The sequence below is a fragment of the Gorilla gorilla genome, chromosome 6 (assembly GCF_029281585.2).
Source record: "Gorilla gorilla gorilla isolate KB3781 chromosome 6, NHGRI_mGorGor1-v2.1_pri, whole genome shotgun sequence".
Taxonomy (NCBI): Eukaryota; Metazoa; Chordata; class Mammalia; order Primates; family Hominidae; genus Gorilla; species Gorilla gorilla.
Genome location: NC_073230.2, coordinates 126,116,468 through 126,138,752, shown reverse-complemented (window position 1 = coordinate 126,138,752; position 22,285 = coordinate 126,116,468). Strand labels below are relative to the sequence as shown.

The 22,285-nt window shown below is 39.5% G+C and overlaps 1 protein-coding gene across 15 annotated transcripts in view; it reads right to left on the bottom strand.

Moving 5' to 3' along the window:
- ST7 (suppression of tumorigenicity 7) overlaps positions 1-22,285 on the bottom strand; it is a 277,197-nt gene that overhangs the window by 59,821 nt on the left and 195,091 nt on the right. The gene's annotated exons all lie outside the window — the stretch shown is intronic.

The following is a 22,285-nucleotide window of genomic DNA, read 5'->3' as shown; positions in this document are numbered from 1 at the left end:
AAAGAGGAAGGTTTATGAATTTCTGCCTGGTGGCCTACATGAAACAGGGGCCATGATCATCTTCTGAGACTAAGAGAATAGGTGGCAGGGAAGACGCTTAAAGATGGGGTGAAAGTGAAAAACAGCCACACAGTGGAGAACTACTCAGGAAAAAAAAAAAAAGGATTGCTAGGATTGCTAAGGCTGTCTTGAGGGCCTAACAAACAGAGACCATGAATTTTAGAGGTTATAACTGCCATGGTTGTCAAGTTTTACCTAGCGGTGGCCAGCAGCCCAGGTACAGTAGCAAGATGTCAAATGATTAGGCTGACCCTGGGCAGACTGAATTAGGTTCAATAAAATTCAAGGAGCAAGAGACTGGACTATGATGGTGAACGAATGATTAAAGGAATGGTCCAAGGGTTCCACACTGGATGAGGATGAAGAGAGGCCCAAAGGAAGTTAAAATATATAATATTGAACTTCACTGGGAAGCAAAGAGAAAGAAGAAAGACCAAGAATTTCAGAGCAAAGTTTTTATCTTCAAGAAAGGTAAAATCTGGCCAGGCATAGTGGCTCATGCCTATAATCCCAGCACTTTGAGAGGCCGAGGCAGGTGGATCACCTGAGGTCAGGAGTTTGAGACCAGCCTGTCCAACATGGCAAAACCCCATCTCTACTAAAAATACAAAAATTAGTCAGGCGTGGTGGCACGCACCTGTAGTCCCAGCTACTTAAGAGGCCGAGGCAGGAGAATCACTTGAACCCAGGAGGTGGAGGTTGCAGTGAGCTGAGATCATGCCACTGCATTCCAGTCTGGGCAACAGAGTGAGACTCCGTCTCAAAAAAAAAAAAAAAAGAAGAAGAAGAAAAAAAAAAGGTAAAATCTTATCTTAAAAGAAAGGTAACCAGGTTCTTTATAGAGCAGAATCACAGACATATTCTCCTCTAATCCTCTACCTGGATAACTGCTATCTATTATAACATAACAACCTCTAAAAAAGTGATAACTGTTTTTGATGTCAACATCTTTAAAGTAATTATGCTGAGAGAAATAATACCAAAAACAGGCTAATTCACTGCTAAGCAAAAAATCAGTGAATACACTGCATTGACCATCCAGTTCTTCCTTCAATAGGAACATTTACCTTATTGTTTTGTTTTTTAAAGCCAATAATCATTTACCCTATCTTTAAAAATAATTTTCTGCAGCCCAAAAGAGCATCATATTACTAACGAAAAATCCCTATTAAACTGATTATGTGTTCAGTAAGACTGATGGTTCGAACTTCCCTAGAGAGGCCTGCAGTATTTTCACTGTTGATAAAGGAGGTGAATAAGACTATACCACACATTGCTGATGTTCTGTAACCAATAAAAGTATTTCTTGTTCTGGTTCATTTTAGTTCTAGTTGAGATTACTCTTTGATTTTTTTTTCTCTTTCTAATTAAAGCAGTTAGAATTAAAGCTCTCTGTCATTCAGCATTTGGCAACACAATAAAGACATTCTCTAAATTGTAACATTTAAACATTTATTGTTTTCAGCCAATTCTTCAGGTAATGATCAAACTTCAAGGACACAAATCATATTCTATAATTTAAAAAGTGCAATTCCAAATATTAGTTGCTGAAGCTTAAAAACTGAGTCTTACTAAAACTCAGTGAGACCGCATATGCAAACATGAGGTCTCACCCAGTTCCAACAGAACTTAAGGTAAGATGCTAGGAGCTTAAAGAGCAGTGCTTTCATTTGAAGCTTGGACAGAGTATACTGTGTCCAAAAACAAATCACCAATAAAAGGATTTTAAACATGGTAAAAAGCAAATGTTGGAGAGGCAATCAAAGTCATATGACAATTAGCAAATCTAGCTTTCCTAATTTAATATAAACAAGAACAAAAAGTGAACCCTCTGCTGCCTCCATTGCCCTTTCCGGCCCCTCAAACAAGCTATCTTAGAGAAAAGCCCACAACTTCCTTGGCTCTGTTTACTCCACACTGCTTCGCTACAACCTGGCTTGCCTCCCCACAATCTGAATCTGCTTGCCCCCATTTACAGGTGACTGAAATTGCTCCCGTGAACACCCTCCGCCCTTTTCTTGTTTGACCTCTGCATCATTTGAAAGTCTGATGGCTTTTTCTTTGAAACACTTGCCTCTCTTGGCTTCTTCAACAGCATTCTCTTCTGGTTTTCTTCATACTTATCTCACAGCTCCTTTTCTAGTTTCCCCTTGTCTCTGATTTAGGAGTAAGTCTTCTTGCAGGTTATGTCCCACATCCTCTTATCTTAAACACCCTGATCTCTAGAACTGTTTTCATTTCCAGGGTGTCAGCATCAGCATCTCCATGGGGATGACGTCCACAACCTAACATCCTGCTCTTGCCAACTGTCTTCCTGACAGTTTTACCTGAGTGTCCTTAAAGGCAACACACCTAATACTGAGCTGATAATTTCCCCCTTCCCAGGCCAACCCTTCAAACCTGTTCTTCCCTCCTTGGTATTTCCTATTTCAGAGAAAAGAACCATTAACCTCTTGTCACCCTCTTCTCCCTACAGCCACTTTAGAGGCCCTGCAACCCCTGAGAGTTGATATTTAAAACATGCTGACAGCTTTCATTACATTCAATGAAAGCTCTGTTATGCAAACATACACCTTAAGAATCATTACCATCTCCTCTTTTCTCTAACCATGCTGCCAGTAACTTATGCCCCTCATACGTTGCCTAAATTGCTCAAACAGCATCTGCATTTGTCCATTTGCTTCCAATCACCTCTTTCCAATCCACCCTTCCAATGCTGTCATAAAGGCTTTTTTTTTTTTTGAGAGACAGAGTCTGGCTCTGTCTCCCAGTCTGGAGCGCAGTGGTGCAATCTCAGCTCACTGCAAGCTCTGCCTCCCAGGTTCATGCCATTCTCCTGCCTCAGCCTCCCAAGTAGCTGGAACTACAGGCGCCCACCACCATGCCCGGCTAATTTTTTTGTATCTTTAGTAGAGATGGGGTTTCACCATGTTAGCCAGGATGGTCTCGATCTCCTGACCTCGTGATCCACCTGCCTCGGCCTCCCAAAGTGCTGGGATTACAGGCGTGAGCCACTGCGCCTGGCCCATAAAGGCTCTTATACACAAGTGAGTCTATCACACTCCTGCTTAAAAGGCAATCATGGACATGACGAGATTTATCCCAAGGAAATAAGCAGATGTTAATACAAATTTACAAAGCTGTTTATCACAACATTATTTGTAATAGTAAAAAAAAAATGCAAGCAACTTAAAATTTAACCCATTATGAGATATTTAAGTATAATAAACTATAGTCACCTTTTCGGCTATTATATGTTGTCATTAGAAGTTAAGTTCTCAAAAAACTTTCAACAGCATAGCCTGGGAAATGCTGGCATACAATATTACACTAGAGAAAGCAGGATACAAACTATATTTTGTAATAAAATCATGCTTTTCTTATGAGCCTATGCATAGAAACATACTTGGTTAGAAATACACTAAAATTATACCAATATGCTAAATTATACTAATATACTAAAATTTTAACAGCAGTTATTTCTAGTTGATGATATTAAAGGTGATTTTTATTTCTTCCTTCATATTTTCTATATGTTCTAATTTTTAAAATTTTGTTCTAATATTCATTCTATAAACTGGGGAGGGGGACAGCCATTTTTAGGAATACTGGCTTCTCACTGAATTCAGGATATAATCTAAAATGCTTAGCATGGCAAACGTAGCCCCTTGTGACAAGTCCCTGTCTACTATGCCAGCCTCACTTCTAGCCACTTCACACGCACCACGCATCTGGCATAGAACAGCTTTCAGTTCCTTAAACAGGCCATGTTCACTCATGTTCCAAGCTCCTCCTCCCTGGAGTGCTCTCCTGTCTTGGTCAATCTGGCCGCTCCTCAACTTTCAGGAAATCTTTACCTGGCCCCTGACTCCTGACCTCTTACCTTCATCGGCTGGTTAAGTACTCCTGGCCTGAACTACCAGAGTCCTTGTCACAATCATCTACTTGTCCATCTTCTCCATGAGTCTGAGAAGAACGTGAGAGCAGGAACTTTGCCTTATTGCTGTATTCTTGGTCAGTGACCGACCTATCATAGGTGCTCAACACACACTTCATGACTGGAATACTTTTTAAAGGCTTTAAATTTCTATTGCTTTGGAGTACATATTATAATATTATATGTCTACTGCCACAGCTCTACTTCAGGCTATTGAGTTACATATCCCTAAACATGTTCTTTATCATTTATAATCTTCCATTATCTACACCTTGGACAAGGTATAGGTAGAACCTGTACGTTTTGACTCAATGCTCAGAATTTTCTTATACTTAGAGCTGTCTGAAAATGGAATAGATGGTCTAGAGAAGTCTCTGTCACCAGAACTATTTATATACAGAGAAGCCAGTCATGGGATAGGGATACTAAAGAAAGGACCAAGAACCTTTCAAATTCTGCAATTCCAGGTAAACAATTCCCAGCTCCTAAGCGTAACTTTTAAGGCCCTCTCTCAGCTCAAGGCCAGATTCCTCCGGCCTCTCCTGTCTTCTGCAGGATTAAATTCTAGCCTTGTCAAACCAGACTATTACACACCATTCCCAGAATCCTTTCTATAGTTACTAGCCACCGTGTTTCTGCTCAAACTGTTTTCACCACCTGGAATACCTTTTCCTCTCATTTACAAGGCAGCCTGTCAAAATCACCCCACCCTCCAAAGCCCAGATCAAATGCCACCTCCTAAAGTCACAGCATCATAGAAAGTGAGAGCCAGAAGAGTCCATGGAGATCATCCAAACACCCTCCTCACTTTACAGACGAGCTCCCTCCCACCCCCGCCCCACCAAAAAACAATAAAGGCTGCAAGTTTAAGTGATTCAGCCAAGTTAGTGCTGGGATTATGATTCAAACCCAGTCATCAGCACTGAGTCCAAATTTCAACACATCAGAACCCTAGTTTCTATGTTGCCAAGTCCAGAACTAAACCATTTTGCTTATGCTTCTCACACAATGCTATTGTATCATCTTTGTATTGTGTTTACATGAATTTAAGAAGATAGCTGAATTGCAGAGGAAAGAGTCCTATATTTAAAGTTATTCTTGAATTAAAATCCAACCTCTGCCATTAACTACCTGTGTGAATTTGCACAAATTATTTAACCTCTCTGAGCTTTGGTTTCTTCATCTCCTGGGTCTTAGCTCATATTGCATCTTCTCAAACTCTCTCTACCACCCTACCTAATGTCACCACCCACCCCCTCATATCACCATTTTCCATTGTTTCTATCACATTCTGAAATCATCTTATTTATGCAGCTGAATATTAGATAATTCAAAAAACAAAACTAAAAATAATAAAATAGAGGGTGAGAGGTGGGGGGGAGTCTAGTTTTATTCTTTTGTGTATGAATATCCAGTTTCCCCAACACCACTTTTTGAAGAGACTGTCCTTTCTCCAGCGACAACGGTTCTTGGCACCTTTGTCAAAATCAGTTGGCTGTAGATATGTGGATGAATTTCTGGCTTCTTTATTCTGTTCCATCGGTTTGTGTGTCTGTTTTGATGCCAGTACCATGCAGTTTGGGTTACAATAGCTTATAGTATGATGCCTCCAGCTTTGTACTTTTTGCTTAGAATTGCTTTGGCTATTTGGGGTCTTTTGTGGTTCCACACAAATTTTAGGATTGTTTTTCTATTTCTATGAAGAACGTCATTGGTATTTTGATACAGATTGCAGCAAAACTGTAGATTGCTTCCAAAAACTTCAATGTAAGGTCCAAGACTATAAAACTACTAGAAGAAAACATAGGGGAAATGCTTCAGGACATTGGTCTGGGAAAATATTTTATGAATAAGACCTCAAAAGCACAGGTAACATAAGCAAAAATAAATAGGATTATGTCCTATTTATAAATAAAACTTCCGCACAGCAAAGGAAACAACAGAGTTAAAAGACGGACAACCTATAGGAGAAAATATTTGCAAACTGCTTCTCTGACGGGATTAATGTCCAGAATATACAAGGAACTCAAACATCTCAACAGCAAAACAACAAACAATCCAATTAAAAAATGGTCAAATTATCTGAACAGATACTTCTCAAAAGAAGACATACAAATGGCCAACAAATCTATGAAAAAATGCTCAACCTCATGATTATCAGAGAAATGCAAATGAAAACCACAATGTAGTATCATCTCCTCCCAGTTAGAATGGCTATTGTAAAAAAAGACCAAAAATAAATAAATAAATAATAACAAACACTGGTGAGAATGCAGAAAAAAGGCAATTCTTATACACTTTTGGTAGGACTGCAAACTAGTATAGCCACTATGGAGAACAGTATAGAGGTTCTTCAAAAAAAACTACAAATAGAATAAACATATGATCCAGCAATCCCACTACTGGGCATTTATCCAAAGGAAAGGAAATTAGTATATTGAAGAGACATCTGCACCCACATCTTTACTACAGCACTATTCACAATAGCCAAGACATGGAATCAACACAGGTGTCCAACAACAGATGAATGGATAAGGCAAGTGTGGCATATACACACAATGAAATATCATCCAGCCATAAAAAAGAATAAAATCCTATCATTTGCAGCAAGATGGATGAAACTAGAGGACACTATTATGTTAAGCAAAATAAGCCAGGAACGGAAAGTTAATCACTGCATGTTCTCATTCCTATGGAGAAGCAAAACAAAGTTGGGCTCCTAGAACTAAAAAGTAGAACAGAGGATACTAGAAGCTGGGAAGGATAGGGGAAGGGAGGGATAGAGAGAGATTTGTTAAAAGATACAAAATTACAGCTCAACAGAAGGAATAACTTCTAGTGTTCCATACCAGTGTAGGATGACTACAGTTAACTTTAATTACAAAAACAGATAGGAGACCAGATTTGGCCCACGCGCCTTAGAGTGCCAACTCCTGGTTAATAGGAATAAGATGTAACAGCCAAAATATCTTCATAAAAGAAGTTTCATAATGATATTATATTCTAAAAACATAACATCTCTTACACACAGCTGGTTTGGCAGACTGTAGCAAAATGGAAAAAGCCCACCATACAACCCAGCACCTCTTCTCCCAGCTACATCCCCTAGAGACTGTTTAGTCCATTATCTGTTTAGTCCACTATTTATGATGGGATTTTCCTCATCCGTAGTGAATATCCCCACAAATATCCCCCATGTGCGGATATTCACTATGGATGAGGAAAATCCCATCATAAATAGTGGACTAAACAGATAATGGGGTATACTTATATGACAAAATGCTATTCAGCAGAAAAAAGAAATGGGTTAGAACTTAAGATATCTTAATGTGGACAAAAATCAAGCAGTTTTATTTTTTCTCCTTATCTAAAAGGATTATTCATTCAGTAAACATTAATCATTCATTCAGTAAACATTAACAAATATGAAATCCTTGCTATATGCTAGGCATCAGGACACAGAGTTCATTAAGACTGACCCCACCTGTCACATAAAAGATACTCAGTAATTTTTTATTCTCACAAAAAGTGGCAAATGATTGTTATTCTTAAAGGCAATTCATAAAAATGAGAGCAAATTATACTTAGAACCCCAGTAGTCAGAAAGATAAGATGAACACATAAGGCTAAGATCAACTGCATATACAAGTCACCAAAATCAAGTAGTTTTCAGTGAATAAGTACACTATATCTGTTCTAAAATCTGACATGATATAATTAAATCCAAAAATGCACACAAAACAATACAATGTATAGTTTATGGGCTATATTACAGAAATGTCAGAAAAGAAAATGAGGGCCAGGTGTAGTGGCTCACACCTGTAATCCCAGCACTTTGGGAGGCCAAGGCAGGCAGATAATTTGAGGTCAGGAGTTTGAGACCAGCCTGGCCAACATGGTGAAACCCCGTCTCTACTAAAAATACAAAAATTGGCTGGATGTGATGGCTCACACCTGTAATCCCAGCTACTTGGGAGGCTGAGGCAGGAGAATCGCTTAAACCCAGGAGACAGAGGCTGCAGTGAGCCAAGATTGTGTCATTGCACTCCAGCCTGGGCAATAGAGCAAGACTCCATCTTGGAAAGAAAAAAAAAAAAAAAGAAAGAAAACAAACTGAAAAAACAGACTCACTGGTGCCTCAGGGAAGGTGAATAGTGTGAGTGGTGGTCAGATGAGGGCCACAGCTTTATCTATATTATTTTATTTCTTGTAAGAAAAGAAGGTGAAAAAAGAACAAAAAAATAAATAAAAGAAAAGATGGTGAAGGGAAAAAATGCAAAAATTTTAACTAATTAATTTGTTACTATGTATTATTACTTATTTTAAATTCTAAGCAGTGCAACTATGATTTTTACACAATATTCTGCATACATTTTTATATTTTAAAAGTTTCTTCCTCAAAAATAGGGTGTTTGTGAGATGTACTTTTCATATGTAATTCTTCAAGTCATAAAGAGTTGAATTTTCATCAGACCTTGATTTGTTTTCTTATTTTCTAAATGCCTTTTGAGGCAAAATTATTTCTTCCCTTCAGGGGTTTGGCTCTGTAGCTACTTATGGTGGTGTTGGCATTTTAAAAAAAAAAAAACAGTGTCTTTGACTGAACAATATTTAGATAATTTTCCCCTAAAATAATTTGATCTAATAGATTTTAATACTCTGTACTTGAATTCTATAATAATACCAAGATAATAACAGCTAATCCCACATGAACCATAGCTGGAGTCCCACTCCTTAATTCTCCATGAGTTTTAGAGAGTAGGTTCACTGACAGATATGGTGTAAGGAACTTTAAGAATTACTATTTTATCCTGAAGAATGCCTCAGAATTACATTAACTATAAGGTAAGTCCCTTCCCTGTCTAACCCTTAGTGTTGGGGTTGGGATTAGGCTAGATAAGACTACCTAATAAAATTTTGGGGTCACAAAAATTCCTTCTTGCTTCTTTTCTAAAACCACATCCATGACTCTCTGGCACATTGTTTTCAAAATAAAAGAGAATAAATACATATATGTATATATATATATATATACAAGTATATGTATGTGTATATGTAATATATACATATGCACAAACTCATATTTGTGGGGGATGTGTATATGGATGGATGGATGGGAGACAGAGAGAGAGAGATGAAAGGGATTGTCAAGGGAGAGAGGGCACATTATAGAAGTCAAGAGCAGCACCACTTTTGCAATCAGATACATCTGGGTTGATACCCAGGGAAAGTGAGGTTTCTTAGCACCAGGTGAGCTCATTTTCCTCATCAGTAAGATGGGGATAACACCTAGCTCCCACTACATGTAGAGATCCCACACAGACACATAGGGAGTCATTATCCATAAATAATGTTGACACAGATACAGTACATTTTCAAAGGGCTATTTGATTTGCTACATGTGAATAGTTTTGTTTTCTTTCTTTTTTTCTTTTTTTTGAGACACAGTTTCACTCTGTTGGTCAGGCTGGAGTGCAGTGGGGCAATCTCGGCTCACTGCAACCTCCACCTCCTGGGTTCAAGTGATTCTCCTGCCTCAGTCTCCAGAGTAGCTGGGATTACAGCTACTCTGGAGGCTGAAGAATTAAATTAAATTAAAATTAGCCAAACACCCGGCTAATTTTTGTATTATTAGTGGAGACAGGGTTTCACCATGTTGGCCAGGATGGTCTCGAACTCCTGATCTCAGGTGATCCACCCGCCTCAGTCTCCCAAAGTGCTGGGATTACAGGCATGAGCTACCGTGCCTGGCTTGCTTTTTTGTTTGTTTTGTTTTGTTTTGTTTTTTGAGACAGAGTTTCTTGCTCTGTCGCCCAGGCTGGAGTGCAGTGGCATGATCTCGGCTCACTGCAACCTCCGCCTTCTGGGTTCCAGCAATTCTCCTGCCTCAGCTTCCCGAGTAGCTGGGACTACAGGTGTGCGTCACCACGCCTGGCTATGCTATATGTGAATAGTTTTCATTTTTTAGTTGCACAATAGAACATAACTCGATTTATTTATTTTAAAATAATGTATCAAATAAATACTTGGTAACATAATTAGCCTTTCTATTACAAAAAGACCACAGTTCCCATATCAAGCTTTGAATGAAAGCATATGATAAAGGCCTGTTTTCTATCAGCTAAGTCATTCTAAATAAATCTTTAAACGTGCTCACTATCTAGCATAGTTCTGTTTATTTATTGCCCGCTATCTTCTCCAGACTGGTAATTGCTTTCTCCTGGCAGCAAGAAATTTATATGCCCTGTTTTGCCCAAATATTACAGCTCACATAGAGTGAAAACGCTAACTCTCCTATGAGTCCTCTAATACCTATGGGGAAGAACATGGGATGGGCCAAGGATAGAATTTCAGTTTCAATTTTACATCATCTGGCTATTGTCAGTTCAAGTTTATTTCAATGGAAGAATTTGAGGCACTTCTGAGGTTAACATTTATGAGCTCAAATGGGAAAAAAAGGCAGAGTTAATTCACTGGATTTGAAATACTCTATGGACATAATTTAGAACTACGGTCTGTATGCTTTTTCTCAGCTGACTTACAGGATGAAAACAACAGTTTAAACCTTTCAAGTTTGATTTGTATCTATTTAAGCATTTTATTAGTTTAGCTATGCATGTATTGTTCCTTGAGTGAGAAAGGCAATGAGAAAATTCTTACATACTTTAAGGCAGAGGTAACTAAAAGAGATCCTCAGCCAGCCAGATTCCTACTGAGGTCAATACAAGCTTGGGCTAATTAAAGTTTATAGAATTTGGCCTGTATCGTATTCAAAGAGCAGATACTATTTTGTTATAGTTGCAAGTTTGACATTATTTAATTATAGTTTCAAATAAAGGCATAAATAGAAAATAGAAAAGACACTGTATAATGCATGGTTATTATTTTGCCAGTAATTTTTACTGACACTAAGGGCCATGAACAGAAGAATGAATTGTTTACCAGAGTCCTCAGAGGCCCACGAGAGTTCCATTTATACAGATCACTATAAAACGCAGTACTGAGTCCTGAGAGGCCTAAACATACACTAGTAGAAAATGTCATTTTTCACAACTAATCTAAATATTAAGCTGCATCTATTGAAAAGTAATATGGTCAATATATGATCCTCATGTTCACTAGTTCACCAGTTGACTAGTTCTTCACTGAACTGAGCACATTAAGTAAACGCATCCATCATTGAGAACTAAAGAGAAGTAACAGTTGCAGACATGCTGATGATCTTCCAATGAGAGTTTTGTATCTCCCAAAGACTCAAAGGGCTGGAAGGTTATCTAAATAATTATCTACTTTTCCTGTCAAAACTGTGATCCGTTTAGTCCAAAGAGGAAGCTTTTCCTTAAAAATTAAAATGAATGAGACAAGCTTTGCATTTATGCACAGCCCAACAAAAATGTTTTCAGTGTAAAACTTCCTTTTCCATTTGTTTCTCAATCAGATAAAAACAACAAGCAAATCTGGTCAAAACTTGGAAATCTTCAAAGATTGTCCTCCACTTCTACCTGCCTCCATGACAATTCTTTACCTAACTTTAAGACATCTAAGAACTTTCCAAAATCAAAGGTGTGACAGCACCACTGTTTTATCTATGTTATTAGGGAGGAAATTTCTGTACTCCAAACTCTATGGCAAACTGCAGTTTCACAAACGCCAGAGTGAGGTTGTTGGAGAGGAGGGCAGGAAAGAAGCTGGTCTCATGCTGTCTTGGGGAAAAGAACGATTTATAACCTCCTCAAAACTGATGGGTAACTCTGAGTAAAACATTTCTTTCTCATCTTAAACAGCTTAAAACAGGGCTGTGTCCTAGCCCGGAGATCATGAACAAACCCGAGCAATTTGATGCATATTTTGAATGGCTTGGAAGCAGGCCCACAGACAGAGGGCGATAAGCATTCCTCCCCCTCTGTGATGACATGGCACTGCTCTCCTGTGCCAAGAGTGGCCTCAACAAGCAGCTAACCACGCTGGCCAACAATTACTGTCAGAAAGGACTTTTTATGCCAAAACCACTATCATTGTGTTTGGCAGGCATCCTTCCACATTCACATGGGTAATAGTAAATAATTCTATTCAGTAGATTAATGCATATGGTTATCTGGGGCACAGTTAACAAATATTCATGCTGGCAGGCATCTCATGACAGGGCCATGCTGAAAGTTAACTATTATAGAAGATTCTTCTATGGCAATAGGCAGAAGGTTGGTACTCTAACCTCTGACATTCATCTACACACTGCTCTTCACTTTGCCTTCTAACATTCTCTTTGCTCCCCAAGTCTTTCCACTGAACCCTCCTGGAATCTGAGTCCATGAAACACACATTCCCCAACACGTCCACATGCTATTTACAGAGACCAGCCTGAGTTCACTGCTTCTTTTGCAGCTGCTGAGTTACCCCAAAAAACTTTTGTCTATGAGGCAGGATGTAGGGCTGGCTTCTCCTCGTTGCCCGAAGTGCATTCAGATCATTAATGCTCAGCCCTTGGGCAGCAGTTCTTGCCCCTCAGAAGCTCATGCCATCATGTTTCCAGCACCTGCCAGCATTCTCTTACCATGTATTCTACCAAGTAACAGACCCGCATACACTGAAGATTTTGGTACCTGGCTACATATTCTTACTCTTGACCTTAAGCCTTACCCTCCACAAAGATAATTTCAGTCTGTGTGAACATCCCATCTGGTAACCTAGACTCTTAGTGTTTTACCTTCTCAAAATAAGAAGACTCCATAGTCAAATTCCAGACCTTGATGTTATCTAGATATGTTCCTTTAAAATTCAACTGTGCAATGCTCTGACCACAACATACTGCTCTCCGGTTATCTCACACCATTACTCCCACTAAACTTCCTCTGTAATTTCACTGAGACCACCAGTGCCTTGTCCTCTCTACTTTTTTGTTCTTATCTTTCTTGGGCCACTCTCATTTCTGTAAAAATTCTTTTTTCTTTAAGCCCCCGTGTTAACACACTTTCCTGGTTTTACTCTTGCCTTTCCAGCTGCTCCTGCTCAGAAGCCACTGGATGCTTCTCCTCTGTCAATGTTGGAGACCACTGGGACTCACTTCTTAATCTTCCCTCTTCTCTATCTCTCCACATACATGATCCTATTCAACATCATGGCTTTAAATCCTGTATATGTTGATAACTCCCAAACTCCTCACCTCTGAGTTCCAGGCCTCCATCCAATTTCCTTCCTGCAATACCTACCTGGAGCTATAATAGGTATCTGAAACTCTACATGACACAAGCAGAATGCCCACTGTACCATTTAAAACCTGTCCCTCTCCTAGTCATCCTTCTTTCAGTAAATGGTATGACCACCACCAAGTTGATTAGGCTAAAAAGCTGTGCACTTTTAACTTTCCTTGATTATACCATTTCTTTTTTTCCACAGCCAATCTATTCAATTCATTTTACAAATAGTTACTGAGTAGTTACTGTGTATCAGGCACTACTGTACTGGGATATAGTAATAGGCATACAAAATTCTTGTCCTCATGAAAATAGCATTCTGGGGAAAGGAAAAATGGAAAATAAGCAAATAAATAAAATCCATAGACTGTCAGATCATGATAAATTTTGAGTAGAATAAGTAAAGCAGGGAAATGGGTTCGTGAATGTTGGCACAGCACAGGCAGATGTGACTTTTAAATACAGCAATCAGGGAAAGTAGGATTGCAAGGTGAAACATAAACAGAAACTGATAACAGAGCAAGTCATGAGAATGTTTGGAAGAGAAGCATGCTGGGGAAAGCTTTCAGCAGTGTAAAGTTTCTGAGGTGGGAATGAGTCTGGTGTATTCAACAAATGCAAGAAGGCCAGCATGGCTGGAGCATAGTGAACACAGCAGCTGGGCTGTGGACAGCCTTGTAGGCCACTTTTAGAGTTTAAAACTCTGAGTGAGATGAGAGGTCCCTGGAGAGCTGGAAGTCAAATGTAACATTATCTTACATATGCCTTCAATGGCTTCATTCTCTGCTATGTGGAGATAGAATTAAGAGTAGAAGCAGACAGACCAGTTAAAAGGGAAGGCTGTTAGTACACTCCAAGTGAGAGATGATGGTTTAAACCAAGGGGAGGCCTATGAACCAAGGGTAGGGCGTTGAGATATATATGTCCAAATATATCTCAAATCCAACCACTTCTTCACTGCCACTCCCAAATCCAAACCCTCTTCAGCTTTTGCCTGGTATACTATCACGACCTCTTGACTGGCCTCCTGCCTCCATTCCTGCTCTCCATTCTTGACAATGTAGCTTAGTAAGATCTCATCCCTCCTCTGTTGTATACACTTCAAAAGCTTTCCATTGTACTTACAATGAAATCTAAATGCCTTACACAACTACATAGCCCTAAATGACATGGCTGCTCCCTGCCTTTTCAAATTCATCTCATTCTGACCTTCCCTTTAGTCACCTTAGCCTCCTTTCCATTCTTGCTAAACTCTTCCCAGCTTCAGGACCTCTGCATTAGTTCTTCCTCTGACCAGATCTTCATGTGGCTGGCTCCCTCTCACCCTTTAGATCTCAGCAAAAATATGACCTCTTAGAGAGGCCCTTCCTGAGCACTTATCTAAATTAGGCCCTCCTGTTACCTACCATGACAGCCTGTTTAGTTTCTTTATAGCACCTATCATTATCTTTAACTGTCTTTATCATTCATGTCTCCCCTCCCCATGCTGGTAGGGATGTTGTCTGTCCTGGTGTGAGGCATTCTATAGATGCTTGCTTTTAAAAAAGAATGAATCCATCATCCCTTCTTACACTCCCTCCCCTTCCTCCCTTCTCCAACCTAGAGCCCACGGCCCATCACCTTTCCATTTCCTTGCCAATTCCTCAAGTTCCTGACTTCCTCACATCTTTTCATTCCACTCACATAGCAACACCCTCACCCTAGATCAACCTAGATGTCTATCATTTCTGCTCCAACATTCAGGCCAAAGGGCACAACTATGAGGTATAGAGGAACAACTAAAGTATATTGATCTCTGACCTCTATCGAGCCAAAACTACCCAGTAAACCTCCAGGATTTACCTTTCTGCTGACTTCTTTCCTGCAAATTCCACCACTCCCTTAATACTCTTAACTCACCTCCTTTCAGTTAACTCCCAGCAGATGACCCTGTCTTCTATCTAATCAAGTAAACAAAAGTCAGCAGGCGGGAACCCTGTCACTCTGCACCTCTACCATATCCCTCCTCTGCAGGCCCCACCTGCATCCAGATCCATCTTCCTAGCCCTGTCAGACACACAGGGAATCCTCTTTGTCTTAGTCCGCTCAGTCTGCTATCACAGAATGTCACAGACTGTGCATCTTAAACAACAGAAATCTATTTCTCACAGTTCTGGAGGCTGGGAGGTCCAAGATCCAGGTCCTGGCAGATTTGGCTTCCGGTGAGGGCCCTCTTCCTGGTTTGCAGAGGACCACCTTCTTGCTGTATCCTTACATGGCACAAACAGATCCTCTCCTGTCTTTTCTTATAAGGGCACTAATCCTATCTGTAAGGGCTCTACCCTCATGACCTAATTAGCTCCCAAACGGCACCGTCTTTAGATGGCATCACAGTGGGGAGAGGAGCTTTGGCATATGAATTTGGGGAGAATACAAACATTCATTCTGTAGTACTCCTTTAGTTAATCCTCCCCTCCTATGCTCTGTAATTCATCACGCTGCACTCCTCAGGACTTCACTCTATCAGTGATCCCCTCTCTTTCATATGCATGTTTCATTCCTCCCTTGCTTTTCAGTATTTTCCCATCCACACTGGCACATGCTCAGGTCTTCTACTGCTTACAGGTTCCCTTCTAGGTATCATCACCTCTCTCTTTTCCTTTTCCATCTAAGCTTATTGCAAGAGTTCTACTACTCCAGTAGACATCTTACCTCACATTCAGGAGATAATACAATTGAATCTATTTTATACACTTTACATTCTACTGATCTTCCTTTTGCCAAATTGCCAACCACCTCTTTGAAGTAAAATGTAACAAATAGTTTTCTCCACAACAAATATTTACTGAGTAATTGTGTGACAAGTACTGGACTAAGAATTGCTCAGATCATATATACATTTTTCTCTGTAGCATTTAATACTGTTGACCATTTCCTCCCTCTAAGATGTTCTGTTGCTATGGATTTCATGACACAACAGTGTCCTAAACTTTTTTCCTACTTCTCTGGCCACTTCTTTTAAGTCTCCTTTGACTGATCGATCCTGCACTTCTCCCTCCTCTTCTTTTTTTACTCTACTCACTTTTTCCTCCATAATCTCATCTTCACTCACTATCTAAATCACCTCCCATGCTGATCCTTCCCAGAACTTCCTCTAGCCCATATCTCTCTCATAAGCTCAGGGTCTGTATATCCCACTGTCTTCTAAATATTTCCATTTGGATTTCCATAGGTTTAGCAGATCTAAAGCTGAAATCATTCCTCCTGCCCACCCATCCATAAACCAGCTACTTAGACTACAATCTCAATCCCCATGATGATGATGTTTTCTGCCCAGTTTCCCAGGCAAGAAATCCAGACATTGTCTATGACTTATCTTTCTTAGTCTCTTCCTCATACAACACCAACCACCCTGAAAGTAAAAGCAAACAAAAACTTACCCAGTCTCCAACTTCTCTCAACTCTACCTCTTAAATCTCACAAATTGAACCCACAATCCACTTGGGTTTATTCTACTGGGACCCACTAAATTGAACCCAGAACATTTGAACTGTGTCTCTCCGTTACTGAAAAATAGAAGGCAAGGTTGAAACAGGAAACTATACAAGACAGGAGTGAGCATTTCCCTCTCTCTCTCTGAGACACACACGTGTTGTACTCTGAAGCAGCAGCATAAAATGACCTTTGACTCTTCAGCAAAAGATCTAAAAAAATTATCTCCCTAAAATCAGTGATGTATGAGAACACCAGATGGAGTTATTTATTAATGCATAAACTCTGGATCCACTTCTGAAGGCTCTATACAGCCCATATCACGGCAGTAAAAGGACTCAGGCAAAAGACTTACAAATGTAGATGGAAGACTGAACAAACCTAGCTACTCCTCTCCCCTGCAACAAAACCTATTGAAATTATTAGAAAATGGTGTCGAAGGAGAGAAATCTATACCTGTGATGAAAACAGGAAAGCAGGTGGGAGGAATGGCTGGCAGAGTCAAGAGATGTTAACAATTTTCTCCAAGATAAACTGTTAAGTGGGACATGATTAAGCCACAGCAGAGGAAGCTATAGCTGTTCTGAGAAGAGCCTCACAGAGGCTCCAAATTTGGAGTTGGCAGAGACAGAAAGCAGGAGTGGGTTGTGGGACAGTAGCCTTATGTAATTAAACACTTGACTTCAGAGCAGCTGGGCTGAGCAACCCTTCTCATTGCCCCAAGTTTAATGGAAATAAAATGACTGCCTGCTCTATAATCAAAGAAGTGTTCACTAAAGAAACTAAAGATTTGTTCATGGTTTATATATATATATATATAAAATATATAGTTTATATATATAATACATATATTTTATATATATATAAATTGTTTTTTTTTTTTTGAGATGGTGTCTCGCTCTGTCACCCAGGCTGGAGTGCAATGGCATGATCTCGGCTCACTGCAACCTCTGCCTCCCGGGTTCAAGCGATTCTCCTGCCTCAGCCTCCCAAGTAGCTGGGACTACAGGCACGTGCCACCACACCGGCTAGTTTTTGTATTTTTAGTAGAGACAGGGTTTCCCCATGTTGGCCAGACTGGTCTCAAATGCCTGACCTCAAGTGATCCACCTGCCTCAGCCTCCCTAAGTGCTGAGATTATAGGCGTGAGCCACCATGCCCAGCCTGAGGTCATAAATTCTTAGTCAAGTCCTCTTATCTTGACTTTTACGAGGATTTGGGGTGGAAAGTGTACCCCTCTACTCCCCATCCAGGCATTCAGCCATCCATCCATTCATTCAACAAAAATTAATTGAGTGCCTATCTATCAAGTGCCATGGAAGATGAAGTTCCTGCCCTTGTAGAATTTATTTTGTAATGGAGGTGGGGAATACAGACAATAAACAAGTAAATAAACAAATAAGTAATTTCAAAAGTGAAGGGGCAATTAAAAAATAAGAAAAATAGATAAGAAAAAAATAGTGTGTGTGTGCACATGAGTGTTTGTGCATAGTGCTCCTTCAACTGGGTATCATGGAAGGTCCACTCTAAAGTGCTATTCCAGCTCAGCCTAAATGACAAGAAGGAGCCAGCCAAGTGAGGATCTGGATCAGTCTATTCCTGTGCAAAGGTCCTAAGAAAGGATCAAGCAAGCTTGGCACACTCAAAAAGAAATCCAGTGTGAGTCCAGCCTAGTGAGTTAGAAAAAGAGTAGCATAAGCTGAGTTCAGAAGAGTAGGCAGGGACAAGATCATGTGAGGCCTCGCAGACCACATATAGAGTTTGCATTCTATTCTAAAGGCAATGGTAAATCACTGAAGGCTTTTCAGCAGAAAAGTGACAAATGCTGATCTGAGTTTTAAAAAAGTAGTTTGAGTTACTTTCATCAGAATGGACTCTATACAGGCGACAGTGGAAGTCTGGAGACCGACTGCATAGCTGAAATGAAAGACGTGGTAACCTGAATGAGGATTTTAGCAGTGCTGTTGGAAGAGGTGACTAGACTGTGTACATGCTTTGGCAGTAAAGCCAATGAGGACTTGCACACATTAATTGAATGTGAAAGGTGAGGCAAAGAGAGGAATCAAGGAAAACTCCTAGGTTTTTCACGTGAGCAACTAAGTAGATGTAATGTGACTTACCAAGATAGCCAAGATAGTGAAGAAACAGATTTGGCATAAATGATTGGAAAGTTCAATTTTTTTGACATATTGAGTTTGAGGTACTTATTAGATACCTAAGTAATGATGTCAGGTAGGCAAATGAATATAAATCTGGAGTTCAACAGAGAAAAGGGAAATACAACTATAGGAGTCATTACCTTACAGCCTGTATTTAGAATTGAGGGCCAAGTGAGATGGCTGGAAAGGGAGTGTCACAGGGAAGAATGGAGGCCCAGGCAGAGGCTGCAGCCCTCCAGCACTGAGAAGCTGCAGGCAGGAAGAGCCAGGGAAAAGATGGAGAAGGAGCAGATGGAGAGGCAGAAGAGAAATTACACAAGTGAGAGACCCAGACAGCAGGAAAGAGTGTTCCAGGAGGGAAGTAACTGAAAAGAGGTTACAACTGAAATGCCAAACTGGCCACTTGAAGAGCTTAAAAAAGCTAAAACCAGAAACAGAAGAGTCAAGAGAAGATGGAACACTATGAAGAATTTTTAGGCAATGTAAAGCTTATGGAATATGGGTAACTGCATGAAAAGAGTGGACAACATTACCTCCTAAAATACTTCCAGGGAGAGATTCAAACAAAAAGGAAACAGAATCCCTGAGGGCCTCAGCACTTGAAGGCATGAGGCACAGAAGAAGCCAGAGAACAAGACTGGGTTTAAGTCTATGCCCACAGTGACTAGACACTCCAGTTTCTCCTTCCCACCTCAGACAACCACGAAACCAGGGATATAAGGCAGAGTGAGGGACTGAGCGAGGCCTGGTGCTAAAAATAGAATAATTAAGGTGACAGTCTGGATAATGAATGACACAGCTCTGTCTCCCAACCTGATCCCAGAAACACTGGCAGTCAGGTGTATACTCCACAAGGAAAAGATCTGACAATATTTCCATGGAGGAAATGAACCACCACAGAAAAAAAGATCCAGGTACTGACATTTGAGGGCCGTGTGTGATTAAATGATAAGCCAGTTGCCTGGGCAACCACAAGTAAAACCTATCAGGCAATCATCCCTAGATAGAAACATAGAGCCTCCAAAAGCTTTTTGGTGCTTGGTTTTAAATGTTAACATTTAGCCAAGGATAACTAGACTTCTGAAGTAAGTTCCTCCAATTAAAAAAGAAAAAGGAGGAAAGACACAATAAAAGAAGCAGAACCAAGTTTTAAGAAAAACAAAAAAACCAGAGCTATCCATCCAAATTAGAATAAAATGTCAATGGGCTCAAAAAACAATGCTTTCAAAAAAAAAAAAAAAAAGGTAGGACACAGACAGTCAAGGTGATAAAATGAAATACTTGCATATAGCAAAAATTGGAGGGTGAGAATACCTCTACACACCTAAATGCCAGAGGAGCCCATCAGAGTAGGAGCAGAGAGCATCTCTCCAATGAAAACTTGAGAAGGGCCCCTCCTGACCCTCCATGGAACAATAAGAAATCATGAATCAAGAGTGGAAAATGGGACAGTGATACATTAAGCTGTAAGGACAGCCCACCTGATTTAAAGAAATGGGTGTTTAGGGGTAGGAAGGTGGGTGGTAACTATCTTTACTCTGTTTAGGCAGTAAAGATTTTACTGGTGAAAGAGTAAAGATGTCCTACTAGAGCCTAAGCTTGTATTTAAATGGCTCAGTGGGAGGTCCCAGAAAGCAGGTTTGTGTACCTGAGGATTCTTGAGTCACAAAGGTAACTTCCCCAGGTCCAAGGAGAGGGCGAAGGCTAACCAGGGTATCTGCTCTTAACAAGCAGTAGAGATAGCGGTCCAGGAAGAAGGATATGATCAACGCTTTTGCATTGATTATTTAAAAGGGAAACCCAGGAGACCCAATTCATTGTCCTCTCTGGTCATCGCATGCATTGCTGGCTTTGCCTGTTTTCTGGTTTCTATTCCTGATGGCCCAGGTCTGAAATATGTCTGTTTCCGGTGATCACCTCTCTGCTTACCCTAGAAATCAACAACTTCACTGGCTTCTGCTCACAGAAGCAACCCTGCCAGCCCAGCAGAAACTCAGACATCAGTGCTCCCCACACATCTCACAGAAGGAAAAGCTGTTCACAAATGTCCATGGTTGCCTCCTGATTTAGGGTGGGAAGCAGGGCACCATATGCTAAATTAATTCTATCATTTGGGAATAATTTATAGATATTGAGATAGTGATAGGCTTAGTAACTGATCAAGAAACATAAATATAAGTATGGATCTTAGTGAGTTGGGAATATCAGAAGAATAAAACAGGAATTTAAAATGTTGAATCAGTGGAAGATATTTTCAATGGGAGAGAAAGTACGACATAGAAAACATGAAAGACAGCACACACGCTCAAAAAAAGCAGTAATTATTCTGTTACTCTCTATAAACACGAATGGGATAAACATAGCAATCAAAAGTATAAAACCCTCAGATTTGAATAAAGACAATATTCATCAAAAATTTTACAGATCCAAATGATCCATCAAAAACTTATAGGAAGCTTGATTATAAAATTTAGACAACAATAAACCAGGTAAAATATGAATCACAATAAGTTAGAGTAGGTATTCTTAACATACGTTAAAAAATTCAAGGAAGATAAATATAAGAGACATTATATACTCATAATAACATATCAGTAAGTCATAATAATCACCAACATAAATGCACCCAACAACAGAACCTCAAAATATATAAAGGAACAAATAACTGAGCATGGAAAAAACAGATTAATAAACAGTTGGAGGTGAATATCCTATCACGTTCTTCTTAGAAACTGATAGAGCAAAGAGACAAAATAAGCTGATATATGAGATTTGAATAATATGGTTTATAAGCTCAAACTAGTAAATACATACAAATCTTTATACCCAACAGGGATTATATTCCTTTCAAACACAGATATAACATTTATTAAACCTGACCATATGCTAGGCCTCAGGGGAAGTGTCCATAAATTCTCCCCAAATCAATATCATATGATGTATGCTTTCTAAGCATAATGTAAAGAAAAAAATCAATCAATGATGAGGGGTAAAACATACTATACAGGGTAAAATGAAATTTAAAAGAAATTTAAAAATGCTTAGGATCAAATGGTAAAAAGGCAACAAACACAGAGGATAGAGGGGGAGAAGGATGAGGAGGAGAAGAAACAATAATACAAATATGGAAAGAAAAAACAGAATAAAAACAAAAAAGTTGAGGAAATAAACAAAACCTAATTGTTTTTAAAAGACTGGCAAAATAGACAACCTCTGCCAAGACTAATCAGGGAAAATAAGAGTAAAAACTAGCCAAATAAAATACAAAATGAAAAGGAAGAAAAAAACTACATAGTATATTTAAATTATGAAATAACATCATGAAAAGCTATATGTAATAAATTTTTAAAATATATAAATATGTATATTAAATATAGACGTGCTTGAAGCAGAGCCTAGTACTGAGATACATGGGCATAGTCAGGTATTGCTCGTAAGAATTTAATCATAGGCAGCCATTCTGAAGA